Below are 17,321 nucleotides of genomic sequence, written 5' to 3'. Positions count from 1 at the left end.
CCTTGTGCCCTCACTGCTGCGGCCACCCGGTCAGCCTGTCCCTCCCAGCCTGTGCCCTCCAGCTCCTCGGTTCCGCAGGGCAGGCAGCTTCTTTCTTCAGGGGGTAGGAGCACAGGCTTCGGAGCGGGGTGGAACTGGCCCTGTCCACTTGTCCATCCGTCTGTCTGTCCATCATTCTATCCATCCACTCAGCAAATGCTTCTTGAGCATCCACTGCGCATCCAGCACCGCACACAGCACAGAGGCCAATCCAGAAGGGGACAGGATGGACATGGGCCCTCCTGCCTGATGGGTCCTGGTTAAGATGAGGCGACGGACAGGGACCGAGAGCGCACAGACGAGTCGGGATAATGTCGGGGGGGGGTGCATACTGTGGAAAGCGGGGACAGTGGGGCCCATGGGGCATTTGACTTAGGGGCCCAAACATTCTGACAGCAGAGTCCCTGAGGCTGGCTAGGGTGGGAGGCCACTGGCCAGGGCGGGAGGTGACCGGTGCGGGAGCCGCTCTGGGGCTGGGGTGGGCCTCACAGGTCTGCAGGGAGCTTGCTCATGGCCCGGGAGTGACAGGCCCTGATTTGTACCATCATCTCACTGCTCCTCGAGTGTGGGCCCCGAGTGAGGCGGAGCGGGGCTGGACAGCGGAGATGATCTGGTGCGGGCGGAGTGCGGCGGGGGAGGGGTGCCCAGGCTGGGGACGTCTGGGGCTGGGGCTGACAGCCTGGTGGATGGCCTGGGTGTGCGATGAGGGAGGGAGTCTGCCGAGGGAGATGTAGTTTGGAGAATAAAAACAGAGTTCTGTGTTGGACGGGTCAGTGAGAGGAGCCAGTGGAGGTGACAGATAGGCCTCTAGAAACCCGAGCTGGCACTTGGGAGGGAGCCCAGGCTGCTGTCCATGAGCTGGGGACGTAACTGGGATTTAAAGCCACGGGCCACTGAGACCAGCCAAGGGACGGTGTGGACAGGAAAGAGAGGAGAGCCCGGGAGCCCTGGGCACCGGCTGTTTGGAGGGAGCTTGGGTCAGAGCGGAGAAAGGTGTGGGAGGACCAGCAGGAGAATGAGTCCTGGGAGTCCAGAGATAAGTGTCCCCCGTGGAGGAGGCAATCAGCCATGCCAGCTGCTTCCGAGAGCTCGGGGAGCGGGGGCACGGAGAATGACCCTTGGAGGAGCAGAACCGACGTTTCTGGGGATCTTGATAAGAGCTCCTGGCGGGGCGGCGAGGACAGATGCCCAGCTGGACAGGCAGTGAGGGAGGATGGGAGGGGAGGGACTAGACACTGGAGACAGGTATTTTTTAGTATAGGGGATTGAACCACTGAGCCGCATCCCCCCCCCTTTTTATTTTTTATTTTGAACAGGGGCCTCACTAAGTTGCTGAGGCTGGCCTTGAACTTTCCATCCTCCTGCCTCAGCCTCCCATGTCACTGAGATTACAAGTGTGTGTCACTGTGCCGTGCAGTAGACACAGATTTTGAGTTTTGCTATTAAAGGGGAATGGAAAATGGGAGGACATGTGGGGTCAAGGAATGTCTCTCCCTCCCTCCCTCCCGTCCTCCTTCTGTGTTCATGATATTGCGGCACATTGTAATGCACTGTGACCTTGGCAAGTAATTTAACCTCTCTGAGCCTGTTTTCTCTTCTGGAATATGGAGATAATGACATAGATGTTACTGGATCTGCTGCATAATAGGTGCTCAGTAAATGGGTGCTGTTCCTACGTGGAAGCTCTCATGGGGAAACAGACAATAGCCCCTCAGTACAGATGTTTTTGGAAGGCATTTCAGCAGCGAGTACCAACATTTTTACATGTGTAGCTCTTTGCCCTATCCTTTAGGAATGCACCCAGAGAAATATTTGCACATGTTCACCAAGTGACAAGATTATTTTTCCAGCAATGCTTGAAATAAAAGATGGGGAACATCTGAGTACTCCTCCTTGGAGGCCTTGGTAAGCAGGTGAGGGTGCCCCCCGTCCCCCACGCAGAGGAGCTTAGTGTGGCATCATGCAGGCTCACCTGTGGCTCTGTTGGGAGGAGACACTGGAGCTCTACTGCTTGGGACCAAGCCCAGGCCCCGCCATTGACTAACACCACAGCTGGTCCATTGTCTCCTCTACAAAACTAGGTTCAAAACGGCCTTTACCTGTCTTAGGGGTTTGTTCTGATGTTCAGATGGGTTAATAGATAAAGTGCTTAACCTAGTAGCCCACACATAGTGGGTGCTCAGTGAGTACAAGCAATGATTGTAGCTCTGTATAGACACGGGGAGGTCTCGGAATCATTGCTAAGCGAGGAGCTCAGTTACACACCAGCATGGAAGCTGTCCGTACCCACTTTGTGTGTGCACTTCTCTATACCAATGTGCAATGAGGTTTCAAACCAGAGGGAAGCAGTCTGTGCCCCTGGACAGTGTTGACTCTACAGACCTCTGTATTTGAAGCTTTCAAAAAAAGAACACTAGCCAGGCACAGTGGTGTACTCCTGGAATCCCAGCAACTTGGGAGGCTGAGGCAGGAGGATTGCATGTTTGAGGCTAGCCTCAGCAATTTAGCAAGACCCTGTCTCCAAATAAAAAATCAAAAGGACTGGGGATGTGGCTCAGTGGTTAAGTGCCCCTGGGTTCAATCCCCAGTACCAGAAGATTTTTTTTTTCTTTTTTGAAAAGAACAGTTTCATGTAATTGGACATACATATTAAGTCAGTAATATGTGAAATGATAATTTAAGTCTTCACCTCCTCTTGGAATCCTCGCCCAACTGCATCAACCTGCTGTGCATCTGTCAGGTCTCCTTATTGTTTGGACGCCATGTTTCTTGCTGTGACTACTTTGAATCAGATGTGTGCGCATGAACCTTTGTGTGTGTGTGTTTTTGTCCCCAGTTACCTGCAAACTCCTTGAGGGCGTGGGCTGTGCACTCTGTAGGCTGGATACACCTTCAAGGTCAGAGGGGTTTTTTTGGTACTGAGGATGGGATACAGGGCCCCACACATGCTAGTCCAGTGCTCTACCACTGAGCTACAATCCCAGGCCAAAGCCAGTGGTTCTTAAAGTGTGATTCCAGTTGGTGGCAGCAGGGTCACCTGGGAGCTTGCTGGAACTGCAGATTCTCGGGCTCCACCCTGGACTTGCCAATCAGAAGCCCTGGCTTGCAGGGTAAGCTGTGTTTGCCCGGGCCTCCTGCCTGCTCTGATGGACCTGCTGGTACCGATGGGGAAATCAAGGCACAGTGAGGGTGAACCTGTGACAGAGCTGAGACTGGACCAGGGCAAGTGACCAGGCAGAGGTGGAGCAGAGGGGCTGGGGGCTTCCTCTGCTGGCTCTTTTGGGCTCCTCGGGACCATGAGCCACATTGGTCCCAGGAGGGAGGATTTGACGTCCAGCCCTTGGGCCCAGGGGCCAGGGAACTGTGTTTTCTGCTGTGGGCAGGCCTGGGGGTGGGGTATGCTGGTCCCTGGTCTGATTGGTGTGACCTCAAGGCCCATGTGGGGCCCTGGGCTGCTGCAGGGAGACCCTCAGGTCCCAGCCACCTGTGGTCCTTGTGCTGACTCGATAGAAAGTGCCATCCTGACTCTGGCATGAGTCTGGCATCTTTGGGCTGCCCAGGGGCCCTCGGGGGGCAGGGTCCAGGTCTTCTGCTCCATCTGTCCCAGGGAGCCCAGACTGAATGGGATTGGTGACAGGATGGTCAGCAGACCCCAGTCTGTCCTCTCACCTCTTCCCCGCTGTCTCCCTGCAGGTGTCCCACTGAAGAGCCCCTGAGCCCTGAGCTGCTGGAGGAGGTGAGTAGCCATGGAGAAGAGGCCACTGAGTCGTGGAGAAGAAGGGGTGAGGTTTGGGGATCAGCTCTGGTGGGAGGAGAGGAAGATGGCCCCTGGTCAGAGAGGGTCAGGGTTTGGGGTGTTGGGGGGCTGTTTGAAACAGCTGCTTGTGGGTACCTGGCCCAGGTACCAGGCAGAAGTGAGGCCCCTCAACAAGGAGAGAGCACAGCCATGTCCAGGCGAGCTGGGCCTACCTGTGGGGGGCAGGCCAGGGCGTCCTTTGAGGCCATGATTTTTGGGGGGATGGTTGGCCATGGCCTTGAGGCTCTTGTACTCTGAGATGAATAAGCATTTGGGGGCTGTGGTTCCTGTGTCTGGCAGGGGGTCAAGGCAGACCCCCGCAGGTCTCTGGGCAGACACACCATCCTCTGTCCAGTTTCGCTCCCCCAAGCTTCGAGGGTCTCCTCTGAGGGTGGTTCCAAGGGGACTTCGCACAGGGGTGAGTCCTGCGAGGGCTTCTGGTTTTAAGTGTGCGGAGTCGGCCTGGCCTCCAAGGAGAGGAGGGAGCCGGGCCCTGTGAGGTGGAGATGGCTGGCCCCCCGGAGCCTGCACAGCAGATGGGGAGCAGGGGGAGGGGCCCCATCCTCTGCCTCCATCCTGCAGGCAGGGGTACCTGAGATCCTGAGTTAGCTTTGGCTTCACCCCTGTCTGTGTGACCTTTCCCCTCAAATTTTGTCATCTGTCAAGGGGGGCTCTTCGGTGCATCCTCCTGGGCATGGTGCTATATGTAGAAGACCAAGTACACAGCGGTGCTCAATAATTGTAAAGCACCTATCAGTTCCTTAGCATCAGAACCTGGGGAGGAGTCTGGAGGACCCTGGGGACAGAGGGACACGTGCAGCCCTGGGTAGCTGGAGTCAGCTGCAGCCTTTCTGTCATTCTAGGGCAGAGAGCCAGTTCAGGGGTCCCCATCCAGGTAGTGTGTCCCCTTCGTAGAGGTGGGGAAACTGAGGCTGCAGGTGGGGACATACCTGGTGGTAAAGTAGGGTTTAACCTGGGTCCCACGCTAGTTCCGCCATCTACCCACCCCCTCCCCTGTGCTGCAGGTTGGACCTCCTGAGGGAGGGACACGGTTAGAGGCCTCCACGTCCTCTGACCAGGCCACCAGGAGCCCTGGTGTGAGGGTGGGAGCTGGAGGCGACCTTAGGTCAGTGGAGGTACCAGGAGGCCACAGTCAGCGGAACTATGAGGGGGACCACTTGGCCTGGTCTCCTGCGGTCCCTCTCTGGGGGTACATTTCTCCCTCCTGGGACACAACCTACTTGTCTTACTTCTACACTTTGAGGCCCTTCCAGTGCCCCGTGTTCAGAGCGTCCTCTGAAAAGCCACTCCACAGGAACCGCCCTCGGCAGCCGTTCCTTGGGTGGCTGAGTGGGCCTCGCCCCACTTAGTTCAGTGAGGACAAGTTGCAGGCCCTTGTCCCAGGGGTGGCACACATGGGGGGGACTAGAGGCAGGCAGGAGGGGGAGCGGGCATGGGGGATCCCATAGACAGATGGACGCAACATTCAAGGGTGGAGAGAGGAAGGGGCAGGTTCAGGTCTGCGGGGCTGACCGTGGTGGCCGTGGTGACCAGTGCCTCCTGGATACTGTGTCGAGCGCGTTGGGTTAGTTATGACTTGTGGGACGGCCCCAAGAAGCCTCTGGAATAGAAGCAGCCTGAGTGCTGGGTCAGAGCTCGTGTGTGTGTGTGTGTGTGTGTGTGTGTGCTGGGGGCCGGGGACCCGGGTGGGAGCCGTGATCACATCGATGTCTGTCAGAGGGCAGCACCAGGAAGGAGCTCAGGTCACCTCAGGGCCTGTGGGCTCCCTCTGCAGTCGAGGCCAGGAGTGGGCTGTGGTCAGCTTTAATGGGATGCGTTGCCTTAGGTGAGGCCACTTGTGGGTATCGAGGGGTGGACGTCTGTCTGAGGGAACAAAAGTGTGAGGGATGCTCTGGAAGCGGGGCCGGGTCCACCTGGCCCAGCCCAGGAGTTCTGGGGAGGGCCTGGGCTGGGTGAGTGGGTTTCCTAAGCACTCACTGCCCCCATCACCGCTGCCTGAGGTTACTGGCTTGGTTTCCTTTGTGGGCCTGGGATGCTGACCCGAGCCAGAGCCAACCCCCACCTCTGTTTATATTTATTCTCTTTGATACACCTGACAGTAGATTGTATTTTGACGTATTATGCATACATGAGTACAATATATTCTGATTCGGATCCCATTCTTGTGGTGGTATATGATGTGGAGTTAACCTTGTCGTGTCTTCATATATGAACACAGGGGAGTTATGTCGGACTCATTCTACTGTCTTTCCCATTCCCAAACCCCTCCCTTCCCTTCATTCCCCTTTGTCTAATCCAGTGAACTTCTATTCTTCCCTGCATTGTGAATTATTATCTGCATATCAAAGAGAACATTTGGCCTTTGGTTTTTGGGGATTGGCCTAATCACTTAGCATGATAGTCTCCAGCTCCATCCTTTGTCAGCGAATGCCATCATTTCATTCTTATTTATGGCTGAGTAATATTCCATTGCATTATCCTAAATTCTAAACTGGGAATGGAGCAATAGAGTGAGTGTTCGGCCAGCACCCTACATTTTTAGCCTTAAAAGCTCAGAATGTGTCTGCTTCAAATGCTTCTTTGTTTTGTTGGTTTTCACCTCAGTTAGCTCAGCCCAGAGAGAGACTCCACTGCCCTCTGCCCTCTCCCACATGGACATCCAAGGCAGTTCCACAGCAGAACTAGGCCCAGCCTGTTCTCCATACATGCCTCTCTGGGTCTCCCCAGCCCCACTTACCCCCACATACCTGCCAGGAAGAAGTGGCACCCAGGGGTGGCCTAGTTACTCTAGGATGATAAAAATGATTAGTGACTAAGACACTGTACATCAGGCACGGTAAGTGGTCCTTCTGTTCTCTTCATCTGCAGTGGAGGATACGGAGTCAGGAGGGTGGAATGACCTGCCCAAGATCACACAGCAACACAGTTGGTGGGCAGGATTCTGACCTGGCCTGCTGGGGCCCAGCTCTGGTTTTGCACAGTCTCAGGACGGCCCCTCGAGGCCCACCACCATTGCTGCTTGGGGAGTCAGTGGGTCCTACCCCATCTCAGGCCTGATGCCTGCCCATGCGGCAGGAGGGAAGGGAAGGGCCAGTGCCAGGCTGGACACGGAGGCAGGGTCAGCCTCTATACCCTCGCCAGGGCAGGGACCGGGCTGTCTCCCTCCTAGGCCTGGGGTGTCATGGGGCCCTGCTTCCCAGTGAGATGTCCTTTCAAGTGCCCGAATCCCCAGGGCAGTATGAGTAGCTGTTCAGAACTTCCCAGCTGTGTGTAAGCACCCTGCCTCAGTTTCCCCTTATGTGAAGAGAGAACAATAGTAGAACCCGCCTCTCGGGGCCGTTAAGGGGTTTTCTTAGTGCACTTAGTAGTGTTTTAACAGAATATCAGAGACTAGGTAGTATATAAAGGAAATAAATCTACTTCTTAACAGTTCTGGAGGCGGGAGGCCAAAGATCAAGGAACTGGCATCTGGTATTAGTGACCCACTCCTGCAATATCAGGAACGCTCACCTCTTAAGGTCCCAGCTCTCAGCACCGTTGCCCTGGGGCTTGAGTTTCCAGCACAGGAACCCTGGGCACACTCCCCGATTCCCACAGTTCACGTCCTCTCACATGCAGATCTGCCCATTCCATCCCAACAGACCTGAAGTTTTAACTTGTTCCAGCACCAACTCCAAAGTGCCAAGTCCAGAGTCCCGTCTACGCCAGGTGCCCGTGAGACTGAAAGCACGATTCACTTTGAGGCAAATCTCCTTCCGCTGGGGCCTGGGAATCCACAGGTCATCTCCTTCCAAAATGCCACCACGGGTCAGGTGTAGGAGAGGTTTCCAGGCCAAAGGGGAGAGACAGGCAAGACGGAAGAGGGGACTGGTCTCAAGTAAGTCCAAAGGCAACATTGGAACTGACATTAAGTCTTTTTTTTTTTTTTTAAGTTATAGATGGCTGCCCACGCGGCTGTACACAGAGGCAGGGTCAGCCTCTGTACCCTCACCAGGGCAAGGACCGGGCTGTCTCCCTCATAGGCCTTTATTTTACTTATTTATTTTTATGTGGTGCTAAGGATGGAACCCAGGGCCTCACACGTGCTAGGTTAGTGCTCCATCACTGAGCCACAACCCCAGCCGACAATAAGTCCTTTTTTTTTTTTTTGTGGGGAGGGGTACCAGGGATTGAACTCGGGGCACTCGACCACTGAGCCACATCCCCAGCCCTATTTTGCATTTTCCTGTCTCGCTGAGTTGCTTAGCACTTCACTTTTGCTGAGGCTGGTTTTGAACTCTGGATCCTCCTGCCTCAGCCTCCAGAGCCGCTGGGATTACGTGCGTGCGCCACTGTACCCAGCCCAACATGAAGTCTGAACAATCTCTTCTGGCTCTGTGTCCCCTATACGGGACATGCTGGGGCAGGAGTTGGGAACTCAAGGCCACAAGCATCCCTGCCCCGATGGCATTGCTGGGCTCAGTCCCCGCAGCAGCCATCCCAGGTTGGAGCCTCCTGCCTGCAGCCTCCCCAGGCTGGGGTTGCACACTGGTAGTCCTACAGTTCTGGGGTCTCAGAGGCTGCCCCACCCCCATAGCCCCAGGAGGCATTCCCCTGATGGGGGTTTCTCGGGGGTGGCTCCACTCGTGTGACTGGACTTACAGGCTGTCTGCAGCACCCTTTGAAATCTAGGTGCAGGCCACCGGGGGCCTCAGCTTTGGCATGCTGCACGCCTGCAGACGCTGCCAAAGTTTATGGCCCGTACCACCCGGACCCACTGGAGCCACAGTGGGACAGTGAAGGGTTCTGTGCTAGAATTTGGGGATCAGAGGCCCGAGGCGGTGCAGGGCAGCATGCTGAGGTCCTGCAGGTGTCATTCTGGAATCATGGCCCTGCAGGTCCTGGCTGGCCTCCTCCATCTCCTGAAGGCCTCTGGGTGGTTCTCCCTTTGTCTTGAAGAATAGAACCTTCCATCCATAACATTCTCTCTCCCGCAAACAGGCGCCTGGCCACACCCTGAGCGCTCTCTCCCAGACGTGCTTTTTCATCTTTACATTCCAGGCTGAAGATTTTTTTTTAAATTTTGCTTCCCCTTTAATCACCTCGCTCTTCTTGCGTTTTCCAGCCTCAGGAAGCCAGGCGGCACGTTGAGTGCTTTGCTGCCCAGATAGCCTCGTTCACTGTCCTTACGTCTGGCCTTCCACAAAGTCTAGGACACGCACACGGTTCCGGCAGGCCCTTTGCCGCTGTAGGACTGGGGTGGCCTTTCCTCCGGTTTCCAGGGCCTTGCTCCTCCCGTTCCTCGGAGATCTCGCCCCAGTGGCTTTTAGCAGCCACGTTTCTGCCCGCTCTCTGGTCCTGACCACTTGAGCAATCTTGAAGACGTTTCACGCTCTCCCCGGAGCTCTCTTCCTCTTCCGAGTCCCCACCAGAACCTCCCTTCCTTCTCCATTTTTAGCGATACCCGCTTTTTCTGGCTGCTCCTCCAAAGGCGCCGGCCTCTGCCCAGTAGCGGTTCTGAAGCCTCTTGCACATTTCCAGGGGTTTGTTAGAGCGACTCTCTGCGTGTCTTAGTTCATCTGGTGACACTACAACAGAATGCCAGAGCCTGGCTAATCTGTAAAGAAAAGGAATTTACATTTTACAGTTTGGAGATTGGAAAGTCCGAGGAGGAGGGGCACATCTGGGGAGGGCCTTTTGCAGTGTCGTGTCACTGTGGAAGGCAGGAGGACAAGACTGCGTGCGTGTGCACACGTGCGAGAGAAGGGCGGTGGGGAGCCTGAACTTGCTTTTATTGCAAACTTACTCTTTAGAAAATGAGCCCACACCTGTGATCACAAACCCACCCCGGGATGGCGGCCTGCACCCATTCACAAGGCAGGGCCTCATGACGAATCAGTTCTTAAAGTCCCCACCTCTCAACATTGTTGCACTGGGGACTAAGTTTCCCACATGTGAACTTTGGTGTGTGTGTGTGAGGGGGGCACGATCACACCAAGCAAGCATTAGTGACGTATTCACAGAGAGTGCTAGGAGCCACGGCTGCCCTGAAACGGGCACTTCATAAATTCTAGTCAAAGTCATCAGTGTCGTTAGCAGACTGTAGGGTGTTCTCAGATGAGAGCAGGGACTCTCCCGGCTCCCATGTGCAACTTGACACCAGAGCCAAGAGGGACCGGGCTGCAGCCTGCCAGCTTCCCCCCATCTACCGGACACTCCTGCCCCCAGCCTTGGGCCCTCAAGTTTCCAGGGATGGGGTTGCTGTTTTAAATGTTGATATGGTTTTGTCTTCTACCCGCCTTAGGCCATCATGGAAAGGGGTCCAAGCAGATGAGAGATACTAAGACATAATCCATGGCGGTCAAGAATAGAACGTGATAGAACAGGCTTGGGGAACATTTGAACATGGACACGTAGGGTCACATGTTGGGCTGAATATTTGGCCCTGTGCTTCCTGGTAGTCAGAAGGAAAAGGGAAATAGGAGTCATGAGAGTCATACTGTTCACAGGAGCTAAGCAACTCAGGGTCCCTGAGGAGTAGGAAGCAACATGGGAGGCCACTGCCAGCCCCTGCCTTTGTGATCACCCTCCCCTGGCAGCCTGGCCCAGGGAGACCAGAGGTTCACAGAGAACCTGGAGTCCTTGGTTGGAGGTGATCAGGAACCCTGCAAGTCATACTGCCACCTGGTCATTCACAGTTGGCACCTGGGCTCCGGGGGAGGCAGGTCTTGTCGAGCAGTGGCTGGGCAGGCACGCGAGCTGGGGTCTGATCCTGCTGGGACCCCCCATCCTCAGTGCAGGCTGGGCCTGCCGTGGAGGCATGGTCTGGGGTGGAAGGCCCTTGAGGGACCATCTCTTTCAGCCCTTTCATTTTGCAGCAGGGGAAACTGAGGCGCAGCAGTCCATTCTGAGTACCAACTGTGTGGAGATGACCTAAGGCATCTGCTTCCTTCTTTTTCTTTTTTTGGTGCCTGAGGCTGAACCCAGGATGCTTAGCCACTCAGCCACATCCCCAACCCATTTTTATTTTTTATTTTTTGAGACAGGGTCTTGCTAAGTTGCTTAGGGCCTCACTGAATTGTTGAGGCTGGCCTTGAACTTTCGATCCTCCTGCCTCAGCCTCCCGAGCTGCTGAGATGACAGATGTGCCCCATGGCACCCCGCCTGCTTCCTTCTTAACAGCACTCTGTGTGGATGAGGAAACCAGAACTCAGGGAGGGTGACAGGGCCACATGGGTGGGAGGCTGCAGAGCCAGGCTTGAACCCAGGCTTGTCTGGCCTCCAGAGATGGAAGGAGACTTGGGGTGCTGTCGAGATCTGAAAGAGCTGGGGCGAGGGCTGCATCTGCCCACCACCTGCAGTCGGTGGCAGCTCCGAGTCTGGAGGATGGCGGTCGGAGGCCTGCTCTAGTCACGGCTCCGACGTGCTCCAGGAGGAAGACCCTTTCCCCGCACAGGATGATCCTGGGGCGCAGGGCAAACATCTGCCTAGAAGGTGTGGGGCAGGCAATGGGCCACGGCCCCTGGTGCTTGTTCCCCGACCCCGACTCCCCAGCCCCCCAGCTCTGGCCTCTGTCCAGCTGGGCTTGCATATTTGCAGGGCTGGGCCTGACGCCTTCTCTGCCTACCCTGCTCCCCTCCTCAAGAACCCTCAGTGCCTCCTCTTTGCCTGGGCACTGGCTCCAGCTCCCTGTGCCTGGCTTCTGGGCTCTTGGTTCTGAGCCTCCTGGGCCCCTGAAGCACCCATGCAGCCTCTCCAACACTGCAGGGCCTGGTCGATCTGAGCGATCCAGTCTCACCTCCCCACGGCCTCTGAGCCCCCAAAGGGAGGGTGGAGTCTTCCCTGCCTCCCTTTCAGGGCCTCCCGGGCTCTTGGAGGAGCTGATGGGGGGCCGGGGAGGGGGGGGGGGCGCAGTAAGCCTTTTAGGGATGGGGGAGGGGCAAGGAGAATGGACGGTGGGCCTTTTTTCCTGCTTTCAGGATGTCTTACTTATACTTGGCTGAATCCAGACCTCGAAACAGCCCTGTGACATAGGACAGCAGTGACTTACTGACGGTAATAACTGCTCAGTCTTCCACGGTGCCCGCTGTGTGCCAGGTGCTGTTCTGAGCACTTTGCAGATATTTATTTATTTAATCCTCACCACAACACAGAAGTTGTTTTTAGCGAAGCAACTGAAGCACAGGGAGGCTAAACAACTTGCCCAGAGTCACAGCAGGAGGAGGCAGAGTGGGGACTTGAACCCAGGCAGCCTGGCTTCACTAGAAAAGGCAGGGACCCCCCACTGAGGACAGCTCCAGAACATTCCAAGCATTGGCCTCACTGGCTTCTCCCAAAGGCTAGCTGGGGGTAGTGTGACACCCACCAGGGGCAGGGACCCAGAGATAATGGAGCCTGTCAAGGTCACATGGCTGGGAGGGAGTGGAAAAGGAAAGGTTCCATGTGCTCCCTGAATCCCAAAGCTGGAGCTGGAGCCACCCCCAGGCCCCTCCCTGGAGGCAGGGGGGAGGGGCAGGGGTGAGATGGCCAGGGCTGCGGCAAGCTCTTCTTGGGGTGGACCTGTGGCCAAGGCGAGGCTTTGGTCTCCAGCCTGGTGGGGAACTGGGTGGGCTCTGGGGCCAGGACTCTGCAGGCCCCGGGGCAGCCTACCTGCCAGTCACAGGGCCCGGCGTGATGGATGGCTTCTCACAGGCTGAGGAATGGTCACACTGCTGGGGCAGTGGGAGAGGCCCGGGCAGAACCTGTCACTACCAGGCCAAGAGGGACTAAGAGGCAGCCGGGCCATCAACATTAGGCAGGCAGTCAGAGGCATGACTGAGGAAAGCACAGCCCTGAGGTGGGGTCCTCCCTGAGGAGGACCTTCCAGGGACAGCCCCTTTGTTGGATGCAAAGCCCCCTTTTAAGATACATAAGATTTAGCTGGGCACGGTGGTGCACGGCTGTAATCCTTGCAGCTAGGGAGGCTGAGGCAGGAGGATCGTGAGATCGTGAGTTCAAAGCCAGCCTCAGCAACAGCTCAAGGCGCTAAGCAACTCAGTGAGACCCTGTTTCTTAATAAAATACAAAATAGGGCTGGGGATGTGGCTCTGTGGTCGAGTGCCCCTGAGTTCAATCCCCAGTATCCCCGCATCCCCCACCCCCAGCAAAAAAAAAAAGTTACAGAAGACTTGCCTTCTCTAAAAGCCCATGTTAAGTGCCCATGTGTTAGCTCTGGACATTCCCTCAAAGATATGTGCAATGGCCTCTGAAGCTAGACTAAATGGCCGATACCTACCAGCTGTGTGACTTTGGGGAAGTTATTTCACATCTCTGAGAGCTGGTTTCCTATAGGACAGGGATGAAGATCATTTTTTTTTTTTTTATTATTGTGCTCAGAAACACATGACATAAAATTTCCCATCTTATCAATTTTAGGTGCACAGGACAGCAGTGTCAACTGCGGGCACTTTATTGTTCAGTAGCTCTCTAGAACTTTTTCACCTTGCTGAGTGAACCTCTACCTACCGGACAGCCACTGCCTGCTTACCCGTCTCTGGCCCCTGGCAACCTCCCTTCAAGTCTCTGTTTCTAAGACTCACCACCTGGGATTCCTCACTGAAGTAGAATCGTGGATATTTGTCCTTTGTGTGACTGGCTTATTTCACTTAGCATAATGTCTCCAAGGTTCATCCATGTTGTGGCATGTGGCAGTATTTCCTTTTTTTTAAAAAATATTTTTCTTTAATTGTTGATGGACCTTTGTCTCGTTCACTTGTTTTATATGTGGCACTGGGAATCGAACCCAGTGCCTCCTCATACGTGCTAGGCAAGCGCTCTACCACTGAGCCACAACCCCAGCCCCTTCCTTTGTTTCTAAGGCCAAATAACATTTCATTATTTGTGTATACCTATTTGTTAATCTGTTCATCTGTTGATAGACTTTCGGGTTGCTTCCACCTCTTGGCCATCGTGAATAATACTGCAGTGAATGTGGGTATGGAAATATCTCTTTGATATCTTGTTTTCCATTCTTTGGCTATATACCCAGAAGTGGGATTGCTAGATCACATGTCGATTCTATTTTCAGTTTTTGAGGAACCTTCATCCTGTTTTTCCTAGTGGCTACACCTCTTTGCATTCCCACCAGCAGTGTGCAAGGCTTCAAATTCCTCCATGTCTTCATCAACACTGGCTATTTTTTAATATATATATACACACACACACACAAACACACATACTTTAGCTATAGATGGACACAATACCTTTACTTTATTTATTTTTTCATGTGGTGCTGAGAATTGAACCCAGTGCCTCACACATGCTAGGCGAGTGCTCTAGATTGTGGAGCCACAATCCCAGCCCCAACACTTACTATTTTTTTTTAATAGTGATCATCTTAATGTGTGTGAGGTGATATTTTATTGTGGTTTTTATGTGCATTTCCCTGATGACTAGGAGTTTCGAGCATCTTTTCATGTGTTTTTTGGCCATTTGTTTATCTTCTTTGGAAAAAAGTGCTATTCTGTTGTCATCCAAAGATTGCTTTCAGACTTCGGGATATTTTGGTTGAGTTGTAAGTTTTATATTTTCTTTCTTTCTTTTGCTACCATGGATTAAACCCAGAGACACTTAACCATTGAGCCACATCCCTGGCCCCTTTTGTATTTTATTTAGAGACAGGATCTCCCTGAGTTGCTTAGGGCCTCACTAAGTTGCTGAGGCTGGCTTTGAATTTACAATCCTCCTGCCTCAGCCTCCCAAGCTGCTGGGATGACAAGCATGTGCCACCATGCCTGGCAAGTTGTAGGAGTTCTTTTTTTTTTCAATATATATATATATTTTTTAGTTGTAGATGGACACAATGCCTTTATTCTATTTGCTTATTTATTTATTTTTTTATGTGGTGCCAGGGATCGAACCCAGGGCCTCACATGTGCTAGGCAAGCGCTCTACCACTGAGCCACAACCCTGGCTAGGAGTTCTTTATATATTCTTTTTTTTTCATTTTTTTTTAGTTGTAGTTTATTTATTTATTTATTCCTATGTGGTGCTGAGGATCGTACCCAGGGTCTCACACATGCTAGACAGGTGCTCTACCTCTGAGCCCCTCTTTATATATTCTTTACATTAACCCCTTTCAGATACATTCTGAATATATTCTTCCATTCCATGGGTTCCCTTTTCACCCTGTTGGTTGTTTCCTTTGCTGAGCCAGAGGTTTTTAAGTCTGATTTAACCCCATTTTTCTGTTTTTACTTTTGGTGTCATATTCAAGACATCATTGCCCGATCCTATCATGAATCTTCTCCCCGTTTTCTTCTGGGAGTTTTGTGGTTTCGGGTCTTAGGTTTCGGCCTCTCACCCATGTGGAGTTGTCTGGTGGTGTGAGGTAAGAGGCCAACTTCGTTCTTTTGCATATGGAAACTCAGAAACCAAACAGCAGCTGCCAGCACAGGCTCAGTCTTTCTTGCATGGTGTCTGCATATCTGGGTCCCTTCCTCCTGGGTGATGGCTGTTGCTCTGGCCCCGAGTCCTTCCTTTTCCCCACGTCAGGCAGGACTGGGCAGACAGTCCACACTTCAGGGAGCCAGGCTTCCTCCCTGCCCATTGTCACTGCTGTGGGGGCCTCTGAGTGGGGTCATGAGCTCTGTGACAGAGGTTCAGCAGGACTTGTGCAGTGGACAACAGCCCTCCTGAACATGGACACTGGTCTGTGGGAGGAAGGCCTAAGGGGGCACTTTGGGCTCTGGCTTCTTCTTGCCCTGCACTTTCAGCAAGTCAGATGGGGGCAGAATGCCACATTTGTCAACCAGAGATGGTTCTCACCTTGTGCTCAGCTGAGGGGAACTCTGGGCTAAAACCACCTCAGACCATAACTATATGGAACTTCAGATGGAAAAATGAAGTTATGCACTTCATCTCCAAAACTCAAGGGCCAGCGGAGGGGTGCAGGAGGAGGGTCAGCGAGGCTCACATATACTGAGGCTGGAGTCCACTCAGACCAGCGCTCCCAAGACACTGGAACTGTTCAGGAATTTTTCAAGCCAGTCCTTCAACTCAGGAGTCTACCCTCCAGCTCCTGTCCTGGCTCTCCCAGTTCTGGCAGACACAGGCTCCGCCTTTGATGGAGAGTGGGCTGTCCACGAAGCCAGGGGGTTAACAGGCTCTCTCTGTCACTTTCCAAATGACCCAGGCTAGCCTCAGTTTCTCCATCTGTAAGATGACCATGGGTCCCTTCTCATGGAGTGTTGTGAGGGTTAAACAAGATAATGGACTTAAATTCCCCTGTGGGGAGTCAGTCAGATGGGGAGACTGATCCTCCCAAGGTCACATGACTGATTTCCCCACCCAGGGCTTTGTCCTCTCAGGTCCTGGTGTGGGAAGCTGGTGGAGCTCATCAGATCTCCTGGTCTGGCAAGATCCAAACCAGCTTTGGACACTGAGGGGGGAGCCCCACCCCCTAGAGAGGTTGGTCTGGGGTTTAAGTCCTTCTGCTCAGATACTCCCCCATAGCCAGTGTGACCAGCAGGGAGGCAAGGGAGGCGCCAGGCCTTCATCTTATGGTGTCCTGGGGTGGGCAGTGACAGGATCCATGGCCATCAGGAAGAAACCCCTGATACCACAAGGGTTGCGTGTGAGTGACCTGGTTGTGAGGGTAGGGGCCAGCCCCCTACCATGAAGCTGGAGTCCCGGCTCTGGCCAGGGCCCTATGGCTTTGAGAGCTTGTAGCTGTCTTCCTAGTCATGGAGGCCACCATTAGGGACATCATGTGCTCACCTCATCTCATCCTCACAACAGCCCAGGAAGTAGGCACTGACCTTAACCTCATCCTAGAGATGAGGAAACCAAGCTCAGAGATGGGAGAGCAAAACTAGCAAGTGGCTACACCACAGACTGGTTGGTGACATGAGGCCAGTTCCAGCTCAGTTTTCCCACCTGAACAACTGGGACTCAGATGCACTTGTGGGAACATGCTTAATGGGATCGATGCCTTCCCCTAAAGTCAAAGGGTCAGAGTGCACCGAGACCCGGGGAGGTCCAGGTCCAGGGACCAGCCGATGGTGGCCAAGCACCTTCCCATCCATTGATCCTTGGAAGCTGCCTCCTTGCCCACCTCGCTGCCCACCCTCCCTGGACCAGGCGTTGGGATGGCCCAGGGCCCTCCCCAAGGTCTCTGTGACCCGGTCGGTGCAGGGAGGCATCGGCCACGTACATGCAGGGGGGGCGCGTGCTGGGGGCCCGAGGGGGCCCGAGGAGCCGAGCCGACCCCGTGGCAGGTGGAGGATGGGCAGGGCCTCCCCGGCTCTTCAGCTCCTGCTCCAGGGGCGGCGAGTGGGAGACGCCCGGGGTGACCGGGTTGGTGCCCACTATATATAGCCGGCGCCGACACGCACAGGAGGCTATTTCTGTGTTCTTCCTCCTACTGAGGCAGGGGGAGGGGAGAGAAAGTAGTCCATCTAAAAATACAACCGGGAAAAATATCCCAACGCCGCGCCGCGCCCGGGAG

At 54.3% G+C, this 17,321-nt stretch overlaps 1 protein-coding gene across 3 annotated transcripts in view; it reads left to right on the top strand.

The window, feature by feature from the left end:
- Lingo1 (leucine rich repeat and Ig domain containing 1) overlaps positions 1–17,321 on the top strand; it is a 170,883-nt gene that overhangs the window by 49,442 nt on the left and 104,120 nt on the right. For 2 of the 3 annotated variants that reach the window (XM_048793815.1, XM_048793816.1), the window contains exon 2: positions 3,733–3,775. The gene's annotated coding sequence lies outside the window, so the exon portion shown is untranslated. Of the gene's footprint in view, positions 1–3,732; positions 3,776–17,321 lie in introns of those variants that run through there. The other variant, XM_048793818.1, reaches the window with a different exon arrangement.

This window comes from Marmota marmota, unplaced genomic scaffold, assembly GCF_001458135.2.
Source record: "Marmota marmota marmota unplaced genomic scaffold, marMar, whole genome shotgun sequence".
NCBI lineage: Eukaryota > Metazoa > Chordata > Mammalia > Rodentia > Sciuridae > Marmota > Marmota marmota.
Note: the sequence above shows the minus strand (reverse complement) of the source record. Positions and strands in the feature narration are given on the sequence as shown.